Source organism: Momordica charantia (genome assembly GCF_013281855.1).
Source record: "Momordica charantia cultivar OHB3-1 chromosome 8 unlocalized genomic scaffold, Mcharantia_2.0 BLBB01000008.1, whole genome shotgun sequence".
Lineage (NCBI taxonomy): Eukaryota > Viridiplantae > Streptophyta > Magnoliopsida > Cucurbitales > Cucurbitaceae > Momordica > Momordica charantia.
The window spans coordinates 20,117,201-20,137,612 of NW_028275166.1; the positions used below are offsets into that span (position 1 = coordinate 20,117,201).

General features: G+C 40.7%; 1 non-coding gene across 1 annotated transcript; it reads right to left on the reverse strand.

Annotated features, from left to right (window-relative positions):
• Nucleotides 1–890: 890 nt before the first annotated feature.
• Nucleotides 891–997, reverse strand: LOC148209739 (small nucleolar RNA R71). Its single transcript, XR_015793295.1, has one exon. It is a non-coding gene; the product is annotated as a small nucleolar RNA R71 (small nucleolar RNA).
• Nucleotides 998–20,412: the final 19,415 nt, after the last annotated feature.

Consider the following 20,412-nt stretch of genomic DNA (forward strand, 5'->3'; position numbering starts at 1 on the left):
TACTCCATCCATTTTATATTACTCTGACAGGTGTGCGCTTGCATCTATATAATTGTTACCACGCTTAGTGCGTGCGTTCAGCATAAACGCCGAGTCAAGTTTTTGGCGCCGTTGCCGGGGACTTTAGTTTTAAAATTATTTTCAAATTCTTTTAGTTTTTATTTTTGTGAATTGTTGTTGGGTGTAATTTCCATCCACCGTTTTTGTTCTATATTTTTGGTCGTTTATCTCACAAGGGTAAGTTAAAGTGCATGAGCACAAGATCTTTTCTTCTACCCCTTGACCCTGAGATTGAGCGGACCCTTCGAAAAACTCGAAAGGAGCAAAGACTTCGAAAACAACTAGAAAAGCAAAAAGAGAGAGAAGGTGAAATCAGTCCTGAAAGTGAGGTAGAGAGTACGAGCACATCAATGGCAGATATTCCACCTCGTGATCCGGTTGATCCACCTGCTGTTAACGGTAATATGAGGGATCATGCGAGAAATGATGAATTCAACCATATCCAGATGGCGGACAACAGAGACGTGGCAATGCGAGAATATGCCGCCACGACTTTTCAGAACTTTGATTCAGGGATAGTCAACCCTATTCCAGCCCACGCAAACTTTGAGCTTAAACCAATGATGTTCCAAATGTTGCAGACAATTGGACATTTTGGAGGGCAGGAACATGAGGATCCACATGATCATCTGAAATCATTCATTCAAATTGCAAATGCATTTCGATTACCTGGTATAATAGACGATGCTCTGAGACTAACACTTTTTCCATTTTCTTTGAAGGACCAAGCTAGAGCATGGCTCAATGCATTTCCACCGGGATCCATCACCACATAGGGGTCGTTAGTGGAGAAGTTCTTAACAAAATTCTTCCCACCTACTCGCCACGCTGATATCAGAGAGGAGATCATCTCCTTTAGACAGTATGATCGTGAACCTGTTCACGAGGCGTGGGAGAGATTTAAAGAACTAATCAGGAAATGTCCGAACCATGGCTTGCCGGCATGCATCCAGATAGAACATTTCTTTAGAGGCTTAGATCATCCTACTAAGATGATGCTAAACAATGCTGCCAACGGAGCCTTTACAAAGAAGACATTCAACGAGATAGTTGACATCCTAAATGACTTAGCTTCACATAACGAACTATGGTGTTCGCAAAGATCTAGGGCAGCACCAAAGAAGCAAGATCCAGCTGGAGTTTTGGCTCTGGACATTGCGACCTCGATGCAAAAAGAGATGGTTACAATGAACCAGAGGCTAAAAGAGATGGCATTGGGAATAGAAAATCCATTAGCCACGCCGATACAACCTGTGCAGTCGGATTATTGCACTCCTGCCCCTGTTTGCCAAGTCAACGATCTCATTTGTTCATTTTGCAGTGAAAACCATATTTATGATAATTGTCCACATAACCCTGCTTCTGTTTTTTATGTAGGACATGGGAACAATAGGAACTTTAACCCATATTCGAACACCTACAACCCAGGTTGGAGGCACCACCCTAATTTCTCATGGGGAGGACAAGGAGGTTCGAGCGGTTTTAATCAAGGGCAGAGCCAACAGAACAAGCAGCCCTATGTTCCACCTACACAGCAATACATCCCACTACCGCAACAGCAGTACAATCAGAGAACACATACTCCACCAGTTCAAAATAACAACTCAAATCTTGAGAATATGATGAAGGAGTACATGGCCCGAACCGATGCAGTGATACAATCCCAAGCGGCATCAATGAGGAATTTCGAGACCCAATTGGGACAGCTCGCCAATGAATTGAAGAATACACCACAAGGTTCTTTTCCAGGCCATACTGAATTACCAAAACGAGAAGGGAAAGAACAGTGCAAAGCTGTCACCCTCAGGAGTGGACTGGCATATGATGGACCAACAATGCCAACAACAGATGTACAGATTCCGTCCACTGAACCAATTGTAAAGATACCAGAAAATCCAACAACACCAGAAAAAGAAAATATTAGAAAAGGTAATGAGGACACCCCAAGTGTTCCTCCACAGGTACAGCCTTCTTTTACTCCTATTCCCCCGTTTCCACAAAGATTAGATAAGAAAAATAATGATTCCCAGTTTAAAAAATTTTTAGATATTTTAAAACAATTGCATATAAATATACCATTAGTAGATGCTCTAGAACAGATGCCAAATTATGCTAAGTTTTTGAAAGATATAGTTTCTAGGAAGAAAAAAATAGGAGAGCATGAACTGGTAGCCATGACAAAATGTAGTAGTGAAGCTGTAGGCAGCCCGCTACCCATGAAATGTAATGATCCTGGCAGTTTTACCATTCCATGTTCCATAGGAGGAAAAAACTTAGGTAGGGCATTATGTGATCTAGGCGCTAGCATTAATCTTATGCCATTATCAGTTTTCAAATCTTTAGGCATAGGAGAAGCTAGACCTACTACGGTTACCCTCCAACTAGCAGATAGATCTATCATAAGACCTGAGGGAAAGATAGAAGATGTTTTAGTCCAGGTGGACAAATTCATTTTCCCTGCGGACTTTATCATTCTAGATTGCGAGGCAGACTTAGACGTTCCCATTATTTTGGGAAGACCATTTCTAGCCACTGGGGATACAGTTTTTAATGTAAGGAAGGGAGAAATTACAATGAGGGTCAATAATGAAGAAGTTAAATTTAACGTTCTAGATGCCATGAAATTACCAGGAGACTTTGAAGAGTGCTCTGCTATAAATAGCTTGAATCCTATTATGTTTGATGAGTTTTATGACTCGTTAGTTACAGAGATTGAAGAAGAGCTTGATAAGATAGCAGAAGGACCAGAAGATGTGGCTAATCGTATTGAAAAAATACAAAAAGAAGAATGCAAGTCGTTACTTCCGTCCATAGTGGAACCACCCACGTTGGAGCAGAAGCCATTGCCGTCGCATTTGAAATATGCGTATCTAGGGGATAACGACACTTTACCAGTTATTATAGCTTCCAATTTATCACCTACTAATGAATATTCTTTATTGCAGATTTTGGAGAAGCACAAAAAGGCCATTGGATGGACGATAGCAGATATCCGAGGGATAAGCCCGGCCTTTTGCATGCACAAATTTCTATTGGAAGAAGATGCTAAGAACTCTATTGAGAGTCAAAGGCGGTTGAACCCGAAGATGAAAGAGGTTGTAAGGAAAGAAATTCTTAAATGGCTTGACGCCGGTGTTATATACCCAATATCCGACAGCAGCTGGGTAAGCCCAGTACAGTGTGTACCAAAGAAAGGGGGTATTACCGTGGTGGCCAACAAGGAGAATGAGCTCATCTCAACCCGAACTGTGAGCGGGTGGAGAGTTTGCATTGATTATCGCAAACTCAACAAGGTAACAAAGAAAGACCATTTTCCTCTCCCGTTTATTGACCAGATGCTCGACCGTCTGGCAGGTAAGGAGTTCTATTGTTTTCTAGATGGATATTCGGGTTATAATCAAATTACTATTGCTCCAGAAGACCAGGAGAAGACAACATTTACGTGTCCGTATGGTACGTTCGCTTTTAGGCGAATGCCCTTTGGACTATGCAATGCACCCGCGACTTTTCAGAGGTGTATGATGGCCATCTTCTCTGACATGGTAGAAAATATTCTAGAGGTTTTTATGGATGACTTTTCTGTTTTTGGAAATTCTTTCGACGCTTGTTTAGTTAATTTGGAGAGAGTATTGGAGAGATGTGAACAAACAAACCTAGTCCTAAATTGGGAGAAGTGTCATTTCATGGTACAAGAGGGTATTGTTTTTGGTCACAAAATTTCCAAGCAAGGAATAGAGGTAGACCACGCTAAGATAGACATCATTTCAAAGCTACCTCCTCCTACAAATGTCAAAGGGATTAGAAGTTTTTTAGGGCATGGGGGATTTTACCGCCGCTTTATAAAATACTTTGCTAAAATTTCTAAACCCTTGTGTCAATTGTTAGAACATGATAGACCATTTGTTTTTTATGATGACTGTTTAAAATCATTTGAAATGTTGAAAGTTGCTCTAAGTTCAGCTCCTATAATTATCGAACCTAATTGGGATTTACCTTTTGAGCTCATGTGTGATGCCAGTGATTATGCAATAGGAGCTATGTTAGGACAACGTAAAAACAAGATCTTGCATCTTGTGTATTATGCTAGTAAGACTCTGACCGGTGCACAACTCAATTACACTACTACTGAAAAGGAACTGTTAGCAGTTGTGTTCGCCTTTGATAAGTTTAGGTCTTACTTGATAGGCACAAAAGTCATTGTTTTTACTGACCATTCTGCTTTAAAATATTTATTTGCTAAAAAAGATGCTAAACCACGTTTGATACGGTGGATTTTGTTACTTCAAGAGTTTGATATTGAAGTTAGGGACAGGAAGGGTACTGAAAACCAAGTTGCTGATCACCTGTCTAGATTGGAATCCCCGCTCTGTGATGATGGAACTGTTATACGTGAACAGTTTATTGACGAGCAACTCTTGCGAGTTGATTCAGTTCCGTGGTATGCCAATATAGCAAATTATTTGGTAAGTCGAATAGTTCCTTATGAGTTCAACAAGCAACAGGTAAAGAAATTTCTAAATGAAGTTCGATGTTATCGTTGGGATGAGCCTTTTTTATATAAGCTAGGACCTGACAATATCTTACGCAGGTGTGTCGCAGAAGAAGAGCACGAGGCGATATTAGACGCTTGTCATATGTCTCCATATGGAGGACATTTTGCAGGACACAAAACCGCAGCCAAAGTTTTGCAAAGTGGGTTCTTTTGGCCCACTCTGTTCAAAGATGCACATAAGTTTGCCCAGGTTTGTGACAAATGCCAACGGACAGGTAATATATCTAAACGCCACGAAATGCCTCAAACCCCGATCCTGGAGATTGAAATATTTGATGTGTGGGGTATAGATTTTATGGGTCCATTTCCATCTTCTAATGGTAAGCTTTATATATTGTTAGCAGTAGATTATGTTTCGAAATGGATAGAAGCCATTGCAACTGCTACCAATGATTCCAAAGTTGTCATTCGTTTTCTGCAAAAGCACATTTTTACGCGTTATGGAACCCCGCGTTGTCTGATAAGCGATGGGGGGGCTCATTTTGTGAATAGGTCTATGCAAAAGTTGCTGACTAAATACAATGTGCGTCATAGGGTTGCAACAGCATATCATCCTCAGTCGAATGGGTTAGCCGAAATATCTAATAGGGAGATAAAAAACATTTTAGAAAAAACTGTAAATCTTAACCGTAGGGATTGGTCTTTTAAGCTTGATGATTCACTTTGGGCATATAGGACAGCATTTAAGACTCCCCTCGGCATGTCCCCCTATAGGCTAATCTTTGGAAAAGCATGTCATTTGGCTCTTGAGCTAGAATATAAAGCATTTTGGGCTACTAAGAAATTAAATTTTGATTTGTTGGCTGCAGGTGAAGCGAGGAAGTTACAATTGTTGGAATTAGAAGAACACAGGCACTTTTCTTATGAGAATGCTAAGTTGTTTAAGGAAAAAACTAAACAGTGGCATGATAGGCGTCTTCGGCCGAACAATCTTCAAGAAGGTGATCTGGTTCTGTTATTCAACTCTAGGTTGAAACTTTTCCCTGGAAAACTTAAGTCTAGATGGTCTGGTCCCTTTAGAATTTTTAAAGTCTACCCATATGGGGCAGTGGATCTAGTTGACTCTAAGGGAAATGTTTTTAAAGTAAATGGGCAGAGACTTAAGCCGTATTTTGGAGAACCAGTGGATAGAGGAAAAACCTCTATTCAACTTTCAGGTCAATAAATGTTTGCGAAAAATGTTTTTTCCTTCTTATCCGTTTGGAAAGAACAAAAGTAAAGGAAGGAAATTTTTGTATCTTACATTCTTTTTGTCTAATTATAAAAAGTTTTGCTTATTAAGAATGTTTTTGGAAAACGTTGAAAAACAAAAAGAAAGAATGAAAAAAAAAAAAAAAAAACATTGAAAAAATTTTACGCAGGCGCCTGGCGCCTGCCCTTTGCGAAAATAAATCACGCAGGCGCCTGGCGCCTGCCCTGTTTTCCAGCAGTTCGAATTTCGTTTTCCTTCACGGTTTGGGTTTTAATTTTCGATAGCATGGGCTTTATTTTGGGTCAAACATTAATCCTCTATGATTTAGCTTTAAGAACTTCTCTTCAAACTCAAATTTTGTTTCCCTAATCCTATTTTGTATTCAAATTTGTTTTCTTTTCCTTTTAGATTTAGGAAACTTAGTTGAACTTAAATGTCAATCCCTTTCCATTTAGGATTTAGTTTGGGGAAAGCTTTAAATAGACCCATTGCCTAAGCTTTACAACTCCACCAAAACCCACACAACTCTCTTCTTCCCCTTGTTTTTTCGGCAAAAACCCACTCCCTTCATCACCCTTGTTTTCGATTTTCAGCCACCACCAAAGAGAAGAAGAAATTTCCAGCATTTGCTTACATCTATGGCTTCCTCTTCTCAACATACTTCACTTCCTACCTCTTCCACTCAAGCTCCAAATGCCACAAGCATTCCTTTTCCACCATTGGAGAACTTCCAACACCACATGGGTTCAGATTCTAGGCTAGCTGCTGTTAGGGGAGGAAACCAGCTTCAAACATTTGAATGTCCTCCATCCCAAGCTCCTACACAACATCCTATAATGAGCCCACATGGTTATGTTAATTTTCAGCAACTACCCACCTTTAATATACCTCAAAACAGTGAGTTTAGGGCTGAAAATCCTCAACAACTTCCTCCAATGATCAATCCGGGTATGTACCAACCGTTTATGTTTAACCCGGTTCCTTCATATCATTTTCCCTTGTCTCAAATGCAAATTCCAGCTAGTGTTCATCCTTATGGAATGCCAAACCCATCTACTCTATTTCCTAGCCTTCCACCTTATTATGGAATGGGTCATTGGGTACCTCCACATAATTATGGGATGATTTCACCTAGAGTTTCCCCACCACCTCAACTTCCATTCCTAGAAAGAGGACCTCAAGCACCCCAATTGAACCCTAACATATCGAGTACTTTCAACATGGGACAACTAAAACCCTTAGAGCCTCCTAGGATGCCAACCCCAACCAATATGCCAATGGATGCAGGAGATGAGCATGGAGGAGAGCAAGAGAAGAGCCACAGCCATAGGCTAGAGCCCGGGGTTTCGATAGGGCAAAAGAGGAAGGGCAAGGAGGTGATGATAGACCCAGAAATTGAGGAAGATGGGAGTAGTAGGCGTCTGACGCCTAAGGATTCATCTATGGAGAACAGGGACGAGGAGCAGTTTTATTCATCTCCATTGATTATTACACCGGAAGATGGTAATGATGATTTTCTACTGGTTTCACGAGGACATTGTTCAAATATGCCAGAAATAGAGGATACCGAGAACGAAGTGGTGAGAACAGATACTCAGGAACCTTCCCCATTGGATACACCTACAGAAGGAGCATTTTGTAGTCACCAAGAGTTGCCTACTGGGGCAACTGGATCTACTCCAGTGGCAATGGATGAGTATGTCACACCGATGGCCACTCTACCAGGGGTAAGGGATGCTCACACTATTCCTTCTAATACAGTTAACCCGCTTGGGTGTGATACAGGTAGATCCAAGGTTGGGGAGAATAGTACTCAAGAACCTACCAGCGAAGAAGATCCTGAGGACACGCAGACGATAAGGGAAATGTTTCAATACAAGAGGCGGGAGAAAAAGAGTTCAAAACGACGTGCCGTTCAGGCTAAGAAGCCAACAGTGCCTGTGAATGAACCTAAAACGAGAGCTGCGAAAGCTAAAGCAGCTGAAGCTAAGAAGAAGGTAGTGGCACCTGGGCCAGTTGATACAATTGAACTGGACTTGTCTGAGGGAGAGGAGGTCGAGACGAAATGGAACGCAGCAAATTTAGCCACTCGAACTTCATTAATGAAATCCCGTAAGATTATGACAGAATTGGGATTCGATCTCACTCTAGGAGATGTTCCTGATGATTAGAGGGAGACCGCCAGAGACAAAGAATGGAGGCCACTCATTCAGCCCATACAATGTGAGGCTTTGGAGTTAGTCAGAGAATTCTATGCTGCAGTCCATCCCCAGTCACATATAGCCATAGTGCGCGGGAAGGAAATACGGTTTGATGCCACTCAGATCAACTACACCTTCAACATTGAGAATATCAGAGATGTTGTGGGCAATAAGATGTTAGTGACTCCGACTCTGGAACAGCTTGATGAGGCTCTAGAATGTGTTGGGAAGCCCTCTGCCACTTGGGATTTGACTACTCATGGCAAGGTACGACTAAAACCCGAGGATGTTTCCCTAGCTGCTGCAGGATGGTTATACATAGTCAAAAACAGAATTCTGCCAACGGAGCATGATGAGCATGTCACTCAGGATAGGGCATTGCTGGTTTATGCCATGCTAAAGGGCATAGATGTGAATTATGGAGAATTGATCAATACCAGTATCCATGAGTGTGCCCACCGGACACGTGGTAAGCTTTATCACCCACGTTTGGTCACTTCTTTATGCTTGCGACAAGGTGTACAGCTCCCTGAGGATCAAATTAAGAGAGATGCCCCAATTGTGGAAGAGAAGAATATTCGGCGTATTATCGCCCATGCGTTACAAAGAAGGGAAGGTACTGGGATGTCTCCTACATCGGAGATCCGTCGTCTTCGAAAGGAGAACCACCAGCTGCGAGATCAGGTTCGAGAAGTCGTGCAACATATCTACAACTTAAGGGCTTCATTGGATTTTGCGGTTTTACCTTCATGGCCTCCAGCGCTAGCTGCTATCCTTGGTCATCCATCTCCCAGCACTGACACTGATCCTAGTCCACAACCTCCGACTTCATGAAGGGGAGGTTTCTTCTTTGCTATTTTTTGTGTTTTCTTCTTTTGGTTAATGACGTAGTTTGCATATTCTAGCATTACTACGCATGTTTTTTTTTTTTGTATTGATTATGTTTTGAGCTCAGTTGAAGCATGAATAAATTAGTATCGTTTATCTTCTGATCACTTAAAGTATGCCTTCACTTAACCTTAGTTTAGCTTTTCACATGCCTATTTTGAAGCATCTGTGCTGTGCATGTGATTTCATGTCGATGATGATTATAAGAGATTGTTGAGTTTTCTGTTCTATGCCTGACTAAGCTTGGAGCTATTTCCTTTGTTTATGTGATAAACTCATTTTCTTTTATGTCTTTTTGATCTTTACAAACTTTAAGCTTTTTCTTTGCCCCTATATAGGAAGTCCTTGTCCTTTTTATTGTTAAGCCTTTTTCATCCGATGCAAAAGTCTTTTCCCAGTGAGAACACTGTCTCTCTTAAGTTTGGGGGGGACAGTCGTTGTGTGAGTCGTTGTTTCAGAAAGATAAAGTGTTATTTATATTTGAAAAATCATGCTATTTTCTTTTGAAAAAGAGTCAATTGGAAAAACAAATGCTATTAAAAAAAGAAAGTGTTGAAAAGGAAAAAAACAAAAAAAACAAAACAGAAAAAAAAAAAAAAAAAAATTTGCAAAAGAGTAAAAAGAGTCTTGTTGAGAGAAAATAAGAGTGGGGAAAAGACTTGTGTTAGAAAGAAAAGAGTGGTAAAAACAATGAGAGTTAAAGAAAATGTAGTTATGATTTCCGAGTCCTACTGTAGACACCCATTTAGTTTTAGGTTGGGTGTTGACTTTGAAAATAGCAGTAAGGATGGTGATAAGTGACTTCGTGTTTCTCATTGTCGTCGTTTTATGACCTAGCTGTTAGTTTCAAAGTCTTTCTACGAGTAGCTGTGGTTGAAACCGATGTTAGTGTGTGGAAACCTCAGGGGCTAGTAGCCGGTCTTTCAGATGTAAAAGTCTTAGTGTAAGAAGGGAGTGTGCAGATTCCTTAGGGGTATTTGAAAACTTTTTCTGTTTTTGAAAGAGAAAAAAGATTTTGAAAGAAAAAGTTTTTATCATTTCAAACTTGGTTTATAGTGACTAAGTTTACAAAGGCAATAGAATGGTAGGCTTTGACATCTTTTCCCTGAGACAATTTATGATTGAACATCTCGGTTGCTTTTGCTTTTCCTTGTCCATGTGTTAGAAAGCTGATTAAAGTTGCTAAGTTTTGCTTGAGGACAAGCAAAAAGTTAAGTTTGGGGGTGTGATTACGCTTGTTTACATGCGTAAAAAGAAGGTTTTAGATGCTGTTTTTACAATGTTTCAGCTTTGTTTCGGATTTTTCTCGATCGTTTGAGTTCCAATTCATGCAAAATTCATATATTATGGTTTGTGGTTGGCTTATATTGTATTTATGACATTTTAGGACCATTTGGGAGTGCAAATTAATCAAAAGAAGCAAAAAGACGGAAAAACCATCATGGGAGGCGCCAGGCGCCTGGGAAGCCTGCAGAAAAACAGGTTTTCTTCCAACTTTGCCCTTAATGAAACGCGTCTTCCAATGCGTTTTGGTGGTTCCAACCGATGCATACGTGTAGAAGAAGTGTTCAACTATCAGTTTGAGCACGATTTGGTCAGTCAAAAGAGTTGGAAATGGGTGATTCACCATCGTTTTAGGACCTACCTAACCAATTCTGCACAGCTATAAATTCCAGCAACTTCTCCACCAAATTCATCACGCCTTGCTTCCTTCTCTTGATCATTTTTAGTGTTTCTTTGTTGCTTTCTAAGTACTTTTGAGTTGCTTTCATTAGTTACTTTTGGTTTTTAAATCCCGAGCACTTTACATTCTTTTATTGAGCTTGTTTTGTTTCCATTTGTACTTAGTCATTTTTCTACTTATTCAAATATATAAAAATCTAGCACTTTGCTTATTCTCTCTTTGCCTTTACTTTATTTTTAGTTAAGAGAGTTGTGTTTTTGGAGGAAAGAGCACGTGACACTCTCCCTTGCTTGAAAGAGAAGGGCGAAGCTCTCAATCCCGATAAAAACTCTCCATTAGATAACTTTTGTTTTTCACACATGCATTCCACATTCAACCATTTTACTTGCTGTATTTTCTTCAATATGTCTTTCTAAATTCCCGTCTCTAGCCCGGTTATGGATAGTTAGCCTTTTATGTCTAAAAAGGGTTGCTAAGAAGTAGTGTTTTTACTTTCCATTCATTGCTCAACATGTTTTCCCAAAAAGTTAGGATTTAGAGAAGGCCACTGTAAGTCTTAACAAGTCAATACTGAAAAGGTTGCTTATTTGCATTGTTGAGTGATTAAACCGAGGAGAGGAGTGCCTTAGACATAAGGGTTCCGCTTAAGTAGCCTAGACATAGGACCTTAACCCGAGGTTGCGACTATTTCCATCCTAAAACTAAGATATCTCTCATAATAGACATATTAGGGAATGTCTTAGAACTTTGAACTTGCTTAGACATAAGTCAAGTGAGAAGCGTAGTCGTTGGTTTCTAAAGTAAAATGCATATTGTCCTTAGCATGTCCTTGATTCTTTGATGGCTAACTTGAAGTAATTCGGGCTAGGTTTTATTATTATAAGTCCAAATCCCAAATCCAAAACCATTATTTGTGACCACTTCCCATTTTACAAGAATCACTCATTTCAACATTCACTATTCTTTAAAACTTCAGAGTTTGGAAATTATTTAGAAGTCCTTGAGGATCGATACTTGGATACTCCATCCATTTTATATTACTCTGACAGGTGTGCGCTTGCATCTATATAATTGTTACCACGCTTAGTGCGTGCGTTCAGCATAAACGCCGAGTCATCAACACTTAAGGAAACACTCATCTACTTACCCTAAAGTCGGGAAGGAGTAAATTTCATCTTGCAAAGTTATGTTCCCAGCTCTCCACTCAGACTCGTCCCCAAAATGATAGGCATATTGAGTCGGCTTGTCAGACCACTCTCACCCATACAAATTAAAGGACAATTCCTCATAGGCAAGAGTCCATAACTCACTAAGGATTGAGATCGAGTTACATGGTCATCTTGTGGAATATTAATCTAATTAGTTAACAGTGTTAAAACTAAAAATTAATAATTTCGTGGTCCGATCTTAAAACTCGTTGTATAGGATACCTGCACTCGCATGTCTTCACATGAACAACTCCGATCGAGTCATTTCTAACTTCTACAAAGTGGGTCGTATACATAGTGTCACCATTATAAGGTACCAAATCTTATCCATATACTATAGACCATTTAGGTTATTACTGGAACATGATCCGACTGTATATCTACTATATACCGTGTATATCAATTATATACCATGTATATGAATTATATATTGTTCCAGTTACATTAAATAACCTTGGATGCTAGTTTATTGGATTTAGATCAATGCAATGCTAAAATAAACCTTAATAACGACTTTATTAAATAAATAAAAAAAATTATTTATATTTACTATCAACGAGTTTAGGGCATAAAACCCAACAGATGATTTATCAAATATAACGTCTTTGCTAACAATTACCTTGTTAGTTAAGAGCATCATAATTTACATCACTTAACAAAGGGTTTATAACAATTAAAGATATATGTCAAAGATCTTGGTTCAAGTTTTCAATTATTCACATGAGCATAAGCAGTACATCCAAATACCTTTAAATTTGAATAATTAGCAGGAGTACCGAATCACACTTCTTGTGATGTCTTTTCTTGTAAGATGAAACAGGCAATTCATTATGGAATGAAATTATTGGATCGACATTTAATTCATATTTAGAATACTAAATTAATTAATAAATGAAATACCTTTGTAGAATCTCTCCACACAAGACCCTCCTTGATATGACTCGAACAATGAACCGAATTTGGTGGAAACTTCTTTGAAACAAATGAAGGAACTTTGTAGAGAAAGTGTGTGCTTTATAGCTTACTCTAAGGGTCCTATTTATAGGAGCTTGAGGTAGAATCTTTTTAATATCTCATATTAAAAAGTTTTATATTGTTTGATTCTTGTAATATTTTATCTTAATAAAATATTATCTTTTCCTTATGATGTATCAAATACATTCATTAAGATTGAATTTGATGTCAAATAAAATCTTTTAGTATCTCATATTAAAATTTTATACTAATTAAAAAATTTTATATTAATTAAAATTTTATATTATTTGATTCTTAATCAAATAATTATTTTATTAATATATCTTCTATATTAATAAAATATTATTTTTCCTTTAACGGTATGAAATACATCAATTCATTATTCTTTTTATTATTAATGGATTAAAAAACATTAAATATGAAATTGAATATTTCAAATTCAATCTTTCTTCCAACATAATCGATTCATTAATGTTTTTATTAGCTAGCAAGGGGACTTTATGGACCTACAGTTTATAAGCTCCAATGATACAAAATTAATTAATTAACTTTCATTCATTAGCTCAAGGTTACTTTACTTCTTATGCATTGTAGAATAGGTTATGTCTATGAGTAGAATAGGTTATGTCTATGAATATAAATAACTACATGTAAGTCGATCCTTCAAGAGTTCTTCGAAATTACAGTTGGGTCAAAAGTCTATTTTACCCTTGTAATTACATCTTATACCTTAAGTATAACTGATCCTAAAATAAACAATCCATTTATGGTCTAAACCATAAACTAATTCCCTTTCGGGTCGGTGGAAGAGTGAGGCTCCCACTCAGACTCATTTTCCCAAGTAGAGTAGCCGAATAGGGCTCCCTGCTCGGACGTATTCCTGCATTTCCAGGAACGCTCTAAGTTCCAAGGCTGCCCCCGAATCTGGATAGCCCATGTGGCACCACTCGGCCGCGAGCAAGCCTCTGAATAACTGATGTTCCAAGGTATCTTCCCAAGTGGAGTAGCCGAATAGGGCTTCCGCTCGGACGTATTCCTGCCTTTTCAGGAACACTCTAAGTTCCAAGACTTCCCCCAAGTTCGAATAGCCCGCGAGGCATCACTTAGCCGCGAGCAAGCCTCTGGATAATCGATGTTCCAAGGCATATTCTTGAGTGGAAGATCCGATTAGAGTTCCCACTCGGACGCATTCCTGCCTTTCTAGGAACCTTCTACTTTCCAAGGCCGCCCCCAAGTCCGGATAGCCCATGTGGCACCACTCAGTTGCGAGCAAGCCTTTGGATAACTAATGTTCCAAGGATTTTCCCGAGTGGAGTAGCCAAATAGGGCTCCCGCTCGGACGTATTCCTGTCTTTTCAGGAACACTCTAAGTTCCAAGGCTATCCTAGAGTCCGGATAGCCCACGTGGCACCACTCAGTCGCGAGCAAGCCTCTGGACAACTGATATTCCAAGGCATTTTTTCGAGTGGAACAGTCGAATAGGAATTCCACTCTGGCGTATTTGAAAACATTTAACGAATACCCCAAGTAAGTCTTCAAGCAGAGATAGTGACTTTCCTCCCAGAGATGGTGGGAAAATCACTGGGGGGAGGAGACCGCTGGAGACATCACAAGATGGCAGCGATACCAAATAAAATCGGTCTTGTATCTCATTAAAAACGAGCAGGGATTACAAAAAACAAACAAGGGCAAGAAACATAAGGTCCCATATACAAAATGGAAACACAAATAACACAAGAAAAGGGGGAGACAGTAAGCCTAAGAGGGTGAGCATGAAGGGGAGCAGCAAATGTAAGAGTCTCTGCGTCTAAAGCATAAGGGTAGTTGTATCCCTGAGAAAGAAGGTGTTGTATATGTTCCTTAGATTTGCGACTACCGGGCATCAACTAGAAGCGGGCGAAGGCATCAAGAACACGTCCCCATTTTTTAGGACAACGATCTTGCAGGCGAGTCCGCGCAAAGTCGAGCCTTGTGCGTTTAAGCTTTTGCTCAAAAGCACGGAAGCCATCCGAGTCGTGAAAGTGGGACTCTAGAAGCTCTGGGTCGTCCAAGACGACCTTGGCCTAAGCTAGAGCCACTTTGAGACTAGCAACCTTGGCGGATTCTTAATGCAAAGAATCTAGAGCAGCCTCCTCAACCTCTTTGCTTAAGGACAGTTCGGCCGCCGACACTACTTGCCCATTTTCGGCTTTAAGCAACTTATCTTCAATCTCCTTCAAGCGTTGCTCTAGGTCTGCGATCCGACTATTCCGAGAAGTCGCTTCTGCCCGTGCCATCTCAAGGTCCTCCTCGGCCTTATTACGGCCACTTCGAAGTCTTCCGTAGCCTTCTGAGCACAAGACTCTGCCTCAATCATGCGAGACCGGATATCTTCTTCCAGCTCACTAACGCGATCCTCAGCAGAAGCTGCTCGGTGCTGGATGCGGTCTAGCTCTATATACAGGTGAGCAGCCCTCCTCTGCCCGCGATGCATCCTCTTGGGCTATGTGCTTCTTCGACCGAATCTGCTCAACCTCGGCGTGAGTAAGAGTGGATCGGTCAGTTGCACTCAGCAAAGCTTGAAGGCGTTGTACCTCCGCTTGATGCTACTGCTCCCGAACCCCCTTAGCCGCTAGCTCATCCCGCAGGGCCAGGGATAGGGCATGAAAACGACTGGCTAGCTGGTAGAAATAACAAAGAGAGGGCGTGAGGCGGGGAACAGGAATAATTAGAAAGAGATGGAGAGAAGACTATCTCATGTGAAATGCATTAAAAGCCCCCTCTCATAACTCCAGCATGACATGGAAAGGCTAAGGGACGAACCCGTGGTCGAAGGAGCGATGAGCCATGTCCTAAACAGATACTCGGATATCACTCACAAGCCGGTAAGGGTTCAGAGGGGTGGCCTCGTCTGGAGCGTTGAAGCAAACCCACATGACGTCCTCCTCATGCAGAGGAAAAGAGACCACCGATCGAGGTTTCTCAAAGACGGGACCGTCAAAGCCCTCATCCCTATCCGGCATCGCATCATAGAACTCGTCACTCTTCTGCTCGGACCCGAAACGTCTCTAACCGTCAATGTTAACTCCTTGTCGGTAGAGGGCTCTAGAGAAGTCGAGCCACTCGAATTGGGTTCAACAATCTCCAAAATCCGAAAGACTTGTTCCTCCATGGGGGGGTCAGACGAAGGCGAAGCATCGCCTAGACTCACCAGGCGACGATGTTTGAGCGGGGGAATCAAGTCCTTCAGACAGGGAAGTATCTCCACTGAAGGGCTCCCCCCATTAGCCCTGGTGGATGGGCCCGAAGAAATAAGAGTCGTGGCACTAGTCGAAGCAGCACTCCGACTACTGACCATGCCGCCAGGAGAAACATGCTCGAGTTGAAGGAGAGGCCAAGTTACGAGTTCGCGTCTTGTGGGTTAAACGGACGGTGGCCTCGCAAGATCTGTACGAAAAAATTGATGAATAACCATAGCCGAACACCAAAAAGGAGAAAAACCAGCATCCTTACCTGCTAGAGCCATATGGGGGGCGGGACGGCCGTTGGGATTTCTTGTCAAACGATGTTCGGCCAACCTCTTATTCGTCGTAATAAGCATAGGGACTCTTCAAGCCCAAGGGATAGCGAGGATGTTATTAAAAATGTTGTCCGTCCGAGAGGCGACGAGAAGGGCCCCACCCGAGAATACTACCAAGGAGAACTAAAAGCTTAAAAGGCCATATCGGCCGAAATAAAAAGCAAAATCGTTAAGAACATACCGTGCTCCCTAAAGCTACTGAACACACGTCCGACACCAGGCAGTCACCAACTAACCACTACCCTTTCATAAGGAACCAGTGATCCTTCTAGTTCATATTCAAGGTCGGAGTGTTGAAAAGCGTCCTTCGTTGAGAATTCAAGCTATAGAACCCGAGAAAGCCTCTGATCGACTTCATTAGGATTATAGTAGACAGTAGCGGGAGAGTCATCTCTTCACCTCCTCCCAATTCTGGCCAAAAGATGGCCAGTGCCATCAAAGCTCCCCATGCGTTGGGAGTCGGTTGTGCCGGAGCCACGCCGGCGAAAACCAGGAATGCTTGGGCAAAAAGGGAGAGGGGAAGCTTGACCCTGTTCTAGAACATCTGCGGGTAAAACTTACCCAGCCGGCGGAGCAGTATCTATCCTTTCGTCCGCAGATGGGAGGCGCATGAGGGCATAGTCGGGGATATGGTAAGTGGTGCAAAGCTCCAAAAGGTCTTGTTCAGTGGTCAGTGACGGAACGTGGTTGACAAACGGGTGGCGAGCCATGGAAGCAGTCAACCCAGAAAGGAAGCAAAGGAGCAAAGGAGCAAAGGCATAAAGAAAGAGTAATCATCATCCCGCCTGCAAGTGGATTTAAAAAGATCTCTGAGTGCCGCTTCGGATCCCAACGACATAGGAAATCGCAACCACCGACTCCGTCGCTTCGAACACCACGAGAGGGACGCGATCGCCCACGAAATGGATACAGGCACGTGTCCCCTCATCAAAACGGTCGTATGTGCTGACGATTGATCGACGCAATCACAATAACTGATGGGCCCCGCCAACGAATTTGTAGAGATTCGAGCGGAACGCCCACGCGCCCTGTCCAACTACAAACGCTTTTTGGCCCAACCCACTAATTGACAAAGTGACCTGGCCCCAAAAGAGGGTTAACTATTATGGGTAGCATCCGAACAGGACATGCGTCTCCACGAACGTGGGCCACTGAGAACCACCTTCTCAGAGAGGATGTCGCCAAACAGGAAACCCATTTGCTTATGTGCGGACGAAAGACTGTGAACAGTTACGCCCCGTACACGTTGGCAGTTGGCAACGCACGCTGTCGGTATGACAGACGCATCCCACAACCTTGGGCAACATACCCAAAAGTCACAGGTGGCGGAGCTACCCTGCTGCTGTCGAAACAGCGTTCCCTTCTGTCCAGCCATACAGTGTGCGGCGTCCCTACCACCTCTAACCGTCGTCCTTCCTGGTCGGCCCACCGAGGCTACAAAAAGAAGGACCACCATCCTCAACAAGTAAGTGAAAAACCTGTCATTAACACTTGAGGTGTCTTTTTCCTACTGATATTCTGATTACTGTCTTGATCGTCGGAGTGTATTAGGCGGGACACTGCACCAGAGTCGAGTTCTTTGGTTTCAGGTCCAGTGGATCTCCGGTCGGACTGATCGTACCACATGGCCCTTTGCCAAAAATCGCAGTCAACAACCCCTAGATTTGAGCTTTCATGTTTGGTGTCTTCATATTCTATTGAAGTTTCTTTCTCCACTTGTTCTCCTGCTTCATGAAACTTGATAATCCACGTGTTGAAGTGGAGATTCTCTTCTTAATTGGTTGGCCCTAATTGCATGATGTGCGTTGCTTAAAGCATATCAAACTATCTCTGATTTTCTATGATGTCGACCCTTTTTACAATAATTGCATATCTTGTCCTTATTTTTGGGTTTTGATTGAAATCTTTTATTACCACTTGTTATCTTCTCTAGTGTTCTTCCTCGAGCAAATAATATTTCTGTTTCACTCTCTAATCCACCTACAATAAGTTTTATTTTCTCCTTAGAGAATAAATTATCATATACTTCATTGAAAGTGATAGTATCGAAACTGTAAAATATTGTATCTCTAAGGTTCGCGTACCACGGAGGTACAGAACATAATAGAATCAATGTCAAATCTTTCTCATTATAACTGACACCCATATACTCTGAATTAGAGACTATTTCCTTAAAGGCAACCAATTGATAATCTAAAGATACTCATTCACTCATATGACCAGAAAACGATCCTTGCTTCAAATGCAATTTAGTGGCTAGAGTCTTTGTCATGCATAGTTGCTCTACGTATGCTTCTTCTAGGTCTACTTGGACAAGTACAACCCGCATTTTAGCCTGCCATTATAAAAATCAGTATTGCGATTTAAAAGTTAAACCTCGTGTTTCACAGAACCACTTGTTATATCCACAAAATCGCAAGCTGCATCGAAATAATAAACTAGATCTATTTATGGCAATTGCAAAATATGCTATAAAGAAAAAAAATAGTCATAGAGGACTTACATGGTTCGAGCTAAATCTACATCCACGAACGAAGACAACAAAAATATTTTACACTCACTATAGGAATTTTAACCTTTGGCGACGAAAGAAAGCATCACCAAAGCTTCAAATTTCGTCACCAAAGAGTTTTTGCGACGAAATTTGTTCGTCGCAAAAATCGACGTTAGAACACCGTCGCGAGAAGTTTGGCGACGAAATCTGATATTGTAGCACAAGGTCCTATTTGGCGACAAAACTCATTTCGTCGCAATAGAGGATCTTTGGCAACAAATATAATTTCATCGCCAAAGAGGACTTATGGCAACGAAACTGTTTTCGTAGCCCAAGAGGACATTTGGCGACGATATCCAAATTCGTCGCCATAAGCAGGTTTTATTTTTTGTTTTTACAATATTTGTAGAATTTTACTGAATAAATAGAAATAAGTTCAAATATAAGTTCAAATTTCATATTCGTAGTATTACAAACATTGGTCTTACAATGTAACATAAAAAGTTCATTACAATAACTAAATTTAAAACCTATTCTAAACACTATCATCATCAAGTCATCTTTATCTCTTCTCATATCTCCAAAAGCTTATGTGAACGCACCTGAAAAAATAATTAACAACAAAATTATGTGAACAAATTAGTTAAACTATTTCTCAAAAACTAATTTGTAAGACTTGCTGTCTAACTCACTCCACATGCCATAAACTCTCAAACTAAGTATTCAAAGTTGTTATAAGATTATAACATGGTATAACTCACAACTTTCATTTAAAGTTGACAAATATAAAAAGTTTTCCAAACTAACTTAAAAAACATGGCCATTTAAACTTATTCAAACTCAATCCAAATTGCACAAACTAAAGAAAAAATATATATAAGAGCACCCCCTCCTCTCCCCCTAACATTTTCATCCAAAGTTAACAAAACTCATCAATAAAAATTTCAAATTAACAAAACTTACTCCCACTATGTCTTAAACTCATTCAAGCTCAACAAATTCAACAAGGTTATTCAAATTAAAATATAGGACGACACCCCCCCCCAACTTTTCACCTCATCAAAACAACGTTCAAATTCACAAAACTCTTACTCCCCTTACCTACTTAAAAACATGCACACTCCATCACCAAAAACACATTAAATATAAAGAAGTTGTCCAAAGTAATTAAAAAACAATCATGTCTACGTAACTCATTAAACTCAACCCAAATTGCACAAAGTAAAAGAAAGGTATATATAAGAGCACCCCTCTCCCCCTCCCCCTAACACTTTCATCCAAAGTTAACAAAAACTCATCAATACAAATTTCAAATTTACAAAACTTACTCCTACTAAGTCTTAAACTCAATCAAGCTCAACAAATTCAACAAGGTCGTTATTCAAATTCAAATATAGGACAACCCTCACCCCTACCAAATTTTCACCTCATCAAAACAACGTTCAAGTTCACAAAACTCCTACTCCTATTACCTAAAAGTCTTAAAAACATGTACACTCCCCCCCCCCCCCCCCCCCCCCAACTCTTCCATTCAAAGCTAAAAAGAAATTCATCAACACAACTTTCAAATTCACATAACTTACCCTCATTATCTAAAAG